The 8221-nt window shown below is 34.9% G+C and overlaps 1 long non-coding RNA gene across 1 annotated transcript; it reads left to right on the forward strand.

Moving 5' to 3' along the window:
• Positions 1-3964: 3964 nt before the first annotated feature.
• On the forward strand, positions 3965-5439 carry LOC145805825 (uncharacterized). The gene is made up of 2 exons (XR_014347976.1): positions 3965-4348; positions 5201-5439. It is a non-coding gene; the product is annotated as an uncharacterized LOC145805825 (long non-coding RNA).
• The last annotated feature ends 2782 nt before the right edge of the window (positions 5440-8221 follow it).

Below are 8221 nucleotides of genomic sequence, written 5' to 3' on the forward strand. Positions count from 1 at the left end.
AGCAGCTGCAGCAGCAGTGGCGGTGCGGCATCTCAGATACCTTTGCCGATACCTTCGTCGTTGGGTCGTTCGCCGTGGGCGACTTTGGGTGTCTTTCTCGCTACTTTGCGAGTGTTTTTTTTTTTTTTTGGTGCTTGTTCTTCTCTTTGGTAAGCCTTCTTCTCTCATGATATACAGAGTTTGGTGCATTGTTTCCTAATTTTGTTTATTTATTTCTCTTTCAGAAATATAGGTTTTATTTATTTATCTCTCATGACATACAAACTTGGTTCTTTTGTTTATTTATTTCTCTTTCAGAAATTAATCGAATCGATTCGTAAACTTGTAGCTAACCTTTTTCTTTCTTTTTTGTCTTTTTTTTTTTGGGTGTGTTGGTGACAAGTGAAACAACAAAGACTTACGTCGAAGATCTGATAATCTGACAGAAAGCCGCATCGAAATTTGTTGATTTTCGTGTATATTTTGCAATTTTGATATCTGGGTCGTTCTTCGATTTGTGATGGGTTGGAGATACAGGGCTCGTTTCTTCCTGATTGCTGCTGTTGTAATCATTTGGGTCACCTCTACAGAAGTCACCCAGGTGGTCATACTTCTTTCTCTAATTTCATTTCTAGTTTAAGGTTTTAAAATTCTGTATTTGCAATGTATGTTCTGCATGTTTGTATGCATAGCTCATGTACCTTCATTTATATGGTGAAGTTTATACATTTGCCTAAGTTGATGAATTCTTGATTGTTTTTGAGGAATTGCCAATGAGATTTGAATTAAAAGCCTGAAATGTCAATTGGGATTCAAATAAAAAGTAAAAGATTCAATAACACTAGTTTGATTGTTAAAAAGCTTATTGCAACTATTCATTTTCGTGTGTACCCCCAGAAAAACTGGAGGAAAATAAAGCAAAATAGAAGTGAAAACTTAAATACTTTGGACTGTCTTGGTTTTTGGAAAAAAGGGAAAGATTTTATTCCATGTGGAAAAAATTGAATTATCTGGAAATAACATGAAAATAAGATGGAAAATCATTGGAAGTTGGAACTAAGAAAGAAATATGCATTGGAGGTTGGAGGCCTGAACAGAGTTTTGAATTTTTTTATTTTCCCAAGGCCCCTCAATAACCCTTCTCTAATTAGCCTATTGATATATGCCCAAGGCATGCACTTTAAGTACTGAAAAATCCTTCACTTTTCTTTTTTTTCCCTGATGAACTGTTGTTTTGTGGCATAAATATGCAAGAACTCATTAATTTAAAGTGGTGTTTCATGTGTTCTCAATTGACTGTAAAAGTATGCTTTATTTTTTTTCTCCATTTTTTATTCATATGACTAATGAATTACTAATAAAAAAGGGCTTAACTGTTAAGGGAGTCTAATGCAATTATGTCAAAAGTGTAGGGCTAATTGTATTTTCCCTAACTTAAGGGAGGTGAGGTGAGTGTAATTTGCCCTTAAATATTTGATCCATCAATGTTTTTATATTTTGTTCCTCGTAATTAATGTTTTATATTTGATCCATCAATTATGTAAAGAAGAAGAAAAAGAAGAATGGTCATGTTTTAATGTTTTATTTATAATGTTTTAATGGTCATTTTTTTCTTTTGGGAGCCATAAAATCAACTAGGATTTACACGTAGTTATGGGTCAGAATCCCTCAGAACTATCACGTCTCATAGCCAATTCTGCTGCACAGATAGCACAAATCTGATAGCCTTGCCATAGGTTGTCAAGGGTTTTTCTTATAAGTGAGAGCCCTTTAGGTAGGGTTCATTTAAATTTATCATCAGTCTGACTCAGAGAGAGAGAGAGAGAGAGAGAGAGAGAGAGAGAGAGAGAGAGAGAGAGAGAGAGAGAGTTTCTATCAATAACATCCCTAGTGCTAGGAGTTTCGTGCTATTTGTTTTGACTTTTATGTTTTTGTTTATACGAGGACTTCTTGTCCTCTTTCCTTCTTCTTGCTTTTTTATTAAAATTCTTTATTGAAGCTCAAAGAAAAAAAAGTGTTTCTATCAATAAAAGTCTCATGAGAATCATATTTCCACTTGTGCAACCTCTCCAATGAATCTTCAAACTGTTTGTAGTTGTCAGATTACCTATCGGCAAACCACTTATTTATACCAAAAAGAGGGTTATAGAGAAGTTCATCTCTACCACTGTCAAGTCCTTCCACTTTTGAAGCACCATGAGATAACACTCGTAACTGATCAAGGCACTTGTTCCAGAATTCTCTGACCATCCTCTTCTTTGTTAAAAGAGCATGTATACATATATTCTCTGATGATTAGTAAGAAGTAGTTCAGTTTTTTGCATATAGGCTGCGGATATCCAAGTTAGCAGAAGCAGAGGTATAGGAAGTGATCTGGGTTAATTAATGGAGGGTTGGGATTCATGTTAAAAGGAATTAGAAGAACAAAATGTGTGATTTACCTAATGATGATTAAGGGAAACTAAGGAAATATATGCCACTCTAGGTTTGGCCCAGTCTGGGTATTGGGATTAATTTGGCCATCCCAAATCCAATCCTTAAAAACATTCAAACTGCAGTCTCGCCTGTTACGTTGTTATATATGGCTGTAAAGTGAATTTGACTGATATGTTAATATTTTGTAAACTTTCCACTGATATGTAATTTTCCCTTAGAAGTATTAATTCAAATCTTAATCCTATACAATGTAAGCTAGGGGGCTGAAAAAATGGCCATGTGAGGTGCATATTATCCCTATGAATGGAAGTAGATGGAGAATGACGTCTTTATTGATTTAATTTTTCACTAGCTTGACTTCCACTCACTCGTGCTTCACTAGCTTGACTTCACTCAATTGTACTGTGTGGGTTGAGAAACATGGCTAGTGTGAATGCAATGGTCATGTTTTAATGTTTTAATGTTGTGCGAAGGTATTTTTCATGTTTTAATCCTTTTTATTTTCTGATTACACTGAGAAGTTTGAATGGTCATGACCGCTGGACACATTGAAGTATTGCTAAAGTTTTGTTCATTTTTTTGGTACATCATACATATGTTTTTGGTACATCATTTTTTTGAACGCTGGACATATTTGGTACATCATACATATGTTTTTAAAAAATAAAATGAGATTAAGAAAAAATGTTCAGTGAGTGGAGGGAGGAGGTACGCAGGGGATAGGGAATGAAAAATTGTTTTGAAAATAATATTTTTTCTTTAGATTTTGAAATTGAAAATTGTTGTCTTTTTTTTGGAAACTAAAACAGTTCTCAGATGTGTTTTTTCATTTATAGTTTTAAAAATTCTTAAAAAAAAAAATTGGGCCCTAGAAGATTTGAGTCCTAATATTGTTCCAGAGACATATTTTAGATCTTGTGATGGATGTAAACCTCCTTCCGAACAAATTGTCCTACAATTGGCATTTGATTAAGTGCAACTTTGGATCTTGTGACCATTCTGGTTGAATAAGTTGGTATGATTCCTTTTATTTATTTTTTTGTTAGTGCACATCATCCAATAGTGATTTCCCTATAAGCCATGCTAGTCAACTTTCAAATCCGTTCCTTAGTTTGCCGCTTGAATTTGGAAAATGTGAATCATGTGGTGCTGTGGAACCCGGGACATGCGAAGGCATTTTTCATGTTTTAATCCAATTTATTTTCTGATTACATTGAGAAGTTTGAATGGTCATGACCGCTGGACACATTGAAGTATTGCTAAAGTTTTGTTCATTTTTTTACCTTTCAAGTCACTTTGGGTATATAGAATTACCAATTCCAGTATATCATCCTTCCCATGTGAGCGAACTAAAGCGGTTGTTGAGCCTGGTTTGCTTTAAGTGCTTGAAGTTGAGAAGTGGGAAGGTAATGGATATGTTTATAGAAGGCTTCACGTAAAATCTATTTGTCATAAGTAATTAAATCCTTTTGCTTTCTTGATTGAGAGGGTAGCAGATTATTGTGTTGTGTTATGGAAAGTGTAAGTTTCTGCCACTGAATCCTCAGAAGTCATGCTCTGCCACTAATATTAACTTCAATACTGTTTACTCCTCTTAGGACTGCCAACATTGCTTTATACTTGTCTTTATAAGTTTCTATTACTTTTTTGGGGTTTATTAGTTTGCATGCTTCTATTACACTTCGTGCCATATCCACTGGAGCTTGTTGCACAGAATCCTGCTTTCTTTGTGTCTTTTCATTGCTCCTTGATATTTGATTTCCTCTCTTATGTGGTGAAACATAATGTCACTAAGATATATGCCTATGCTAGTTGCTCATACTATTGTTTTGTGCTTGGACCAGTTTATGCAGATGGAAGTATTTGTCTGGATATTCTACAAAATCAGTGGAGTCCAATATATGATATAGCTGCTATACTGACATCTATCCAGGTATGATGGAGTGTATATATGGTTCAAAAATATCTATTGCTAGGAATGGTCAGATGATATTGCTCGTAGTAAAAAATCACCCTTTGATTTTGATTTAAAGATACTAGTTTCGAATGATTAGTGAAATGGTAAACTGAAGCTGTTGTAGTTAATTTGCTTGAAAAAGAGTTATTCAAAAGAACTTTTTCTGTCAATTTTTTGGTGGAGTATGACAGACTCGTGTTTGTTGATTTTGAGAAAAAAGGGCGTCAAGCCTGCAACCAATTTAGAGTATGCTAGCACAAAACATATCTCCTTTGGCTCTTGTGCTATTTATTTTTTTCTTTATGGTTTCCACTTTCCTCTATGTAGGTAATATAAAATATGAGAAATCTAGAATGAAATACAAAAATATTTGAGAGCAGCAAAATAAAGTTGATTGGTTTGTGCATACCTATTTATCCACTTTATTTAACAGAACTTTTACTTTTCTTTTTTAAACAAATTTTCATAAGGTAGCAAAATTGAACCCATGTTGGCCACTCCATGCATACTATCCGTTGGATTTAGTGTGGCAAAATAGCGGCCAACCTTTCATTAATTGTTAACAGGCTCATAGATATAACATAACAACTTGGGGCACGTGTTTATGCGTGGTGTGTATTAAATTCATACTGTGCAATCATTTTACTAATAAATAAATGAGCAAAACTAGCAAATGCATGTAATAAACTCAGCAGTTTGTCAATTGTTCAAGCATGACTCTACCATACCAAATAGATATAACTTCTAGGAATGTTTTGATTCCACAAAGCTACTGGTCACTAGTTCAGGTATGATGTTTTTTGATTTTTCCCATTTTTCTCATTGCAGTCATTGCTCTGTGATCCAAACCCAAACCCAAGCCCAAATGCAGGTTTCCCCTTTTTCTCATTTCAGTCAATGCTCTGTGATCCAAATGCAAACTCACCTGCAAATTCAGAAGCAGCATTGTTGTTTTGTGAGAACAAGCGTGAATACAACCGGAGGGTGCGTGAAATTGTTGAGCAGAGCTGGACAGAAGACTAAATCTCTCTTGCTTTGGGTGTTATAGGACGTAATTAAGCTGCTTCAAATCACTAATCTTCCTTGTTGTAGGTGGCTGGTCTGATTTTCTCTGGTGTTTGTGTATCATTGCTGTATTAATTACAAATGTAATAGAAAGTATTATGTTTATAGGTTGTAATTTAAATTATTGACGTTGGTTATTCATGTATTATGTATGTGATTTAAATCATGGTTATTCATGTATTATGTTGAATGCTTTAATGATTGATAATATATTTTAGTGTTGATGGATTATATTGTTTATACAGGGTACATGTAATATAAATGAATACAGGTTGTTTACAATTTTTTTTTTTTTTTTTTTTTAAAAAAAACAGAAAATTATTTGGCCACCAAATGTTTTGGTAGCCAAATAGGTAATCAAAAGTTTTGGCTACTAATAATTTAGTAGCAAAAACATAACCCAAAACGTTTTTGCCACCAAATAATTAGTAGCTAAAAAATTTGAGAATGAGAGAAATAAACTATTGGCTACTAAATTTTTTAGTCACGGAAAAAATGGTATCATTTGGCGACTAAAACTTTTGGTGGCAAAAAGTAAAGAAATGAATCTTAATAGGTTTTTGGCTACGAACAGTTTTAGTCGGCAAAAGTCACCACGCCTAAGGTAGAACTTTTAGTGACTAAATGGTTAGTAGCCAAAAGTTTAATAAAATGAAAAATAATATTTTTGGCGACTAAATTCTCTAGTCCCTAAATGTAGTAATGGGGCCACTAAAACTTATTCCCGACAAAAAATTTTAGTCGCTGAAAATTTAATTTATTTTATTTCAACACTTTTGGCGACTAAATATTTAGTCGCCAAAACATACCCTTTCCCGACTACTCAGAGTTTGGTAGCCGAATGTTCACTTTTGGCGACTAATATTTTAGTCGCCAAAAGATAACCTTTGCCGACTAACCAGAGTTTAGTAGCCAAAACGTTCACTTTCAGCGACCAAAAATAGTTTAGTCGCCAATACTATCGCCGACAGCGTATAGGCGACTAGTTTGGCGACAAAATATTTTAGTCGCTAATTGTTTCGGCGACCAAAAATGGGGCTTTTGGCGACCAATATTTTGGTCGCCAAAAGTGGCATTTCCTGTAGTGCCACCACATTTAATTTAAATACAACATATTTATTTATGAAAGTTACTAAGAAACACATTGCATATTAATAACAATATATTAAATTGTCTTTGCTAGACTATACATAAAATTATATATTACACATTGCATGAACAACATATTTAAGTACACACTGATATGCAAAAACCATTATCTTCATTGCCCATGCGATGATGTTTGTGTTTTATTTCGTTTCATTGCCATTTAGCCCAATCGTTGTTCTCAGTATTAGTTATCCTATAAGAAGATAAAAGAAGTCAGTAAATCACAGAAACAGACAAGGAAGGGCGAAGTTATGTAGTAACGGTGTCATAATGATTGAAATAATTTACCAAATAATTACGCATTCACAACCAGTAGTCAGTACGATATTCACTTGCCTTGTTCACATCCCTTTTCTATGCATGATGAACATGATTTTGCCACATAGCAGTAGCAATTGCATCCCTAATGTTCGATTGGGACGTTAACCCATGTTGTGACATATCAACGTAGTTAGCTTGGTCTCCAACAAGCCCGTCTGCTTTTGCTTCCACGCCCATTTCATTATCAGCTTCCATAAAGAATGGATCCATAGCTGCATGCAAACGGATCCAATTGTGCACTACACAACGTGCAATCACGATAGGCCCTTGTCGCGTAGACTTGTAATTTGGCATGGACCGCAATATTGGGAAGCGCTTCTTCAAAACACCAAATGTTCTTTCTATGACATTGCGTAATGACGAATGTCGATGGTTAAACAATTCCTTAAGTCCTGCATAACGATGGCCACGAAACTTTTGCAAGTGATACCGTTGAGACCGAAATGGGGCAAGAAATCCAGGCATGTTCATGAAACCAGCATCAACTAAATAGTACTTGCCTACATGTAAATAATGAATACACAGTTCTGTCAATTGATATGTACAAAAACAGACAAGGAAAAAAGTGTACCATATGTTATTCAGGGACAATCACCATTGGGTGGGTGTGGGAACTGTAGATCAGCTCGTGTAATAGAGTCAAGCAGAATAGCGTTGTCGTGAGCGCTACCTTCCCATCCAGAATTAATAAATGTGAACAACATATCGAAGTCGCAAGCTGCGAGTACATTTTGCGATACCGTTGCTTTCCGACCGCGGAATGTATTTTGTCTTGAAGCAGGGACCCATGCATCCACCAATGTGCCATCAATAGCACCGACACAATCCTAATTGATAGATATTTGTTTGATATTAAAAGCGAAACAAACTTCGATATTACTTTCATAATAAAAAAAATAATATTTATTATCACTTATTGATATGAACAAACTTACAGGACAGTCATACTGTTCGTACCTTGAACCAGGGAAAAAACCTCCTATCATTTAAAATTTTTCCCGGTATGTCCTCTAGGTTACGTGGTTTGATAACCGATGATGAAAGCTTGCACAATGCCCGCATAACAATTTTTATGTGCCGGCAAATTGTTTCCGTGGAGTGTTGAAATCTATCTGCCATTATTCGATGGCGATCATTTTGTGCAAAAGTGTATAAAAAAATTCCAAGCGATTCCTCCACACTGATATGCATATGTTCAGTATCGATAAAGCCATTATAGAGTAAAGTGTCTTTCAATAAAATGAATGTTTGTGCATCCATTCGCATAACGTTCATCATTGTTTCTGGATGGCCATTTAATAGGCCAAAGATGTA

Source organism: Camellia sinensis, chromosome 13 (genome assembly GCF_055761805.1).
Source record: "Camellia sinensis isolate YWXY chromosome 13, ASM5576180v1, whole genome shotgun sequence".
Taxonomy (NCBI): Eukaryota; Viridiplantae; Streptophyta; class Magnoliopsida; order Ericales; family Theaceae; genus Camellia; species Camellia sinensis.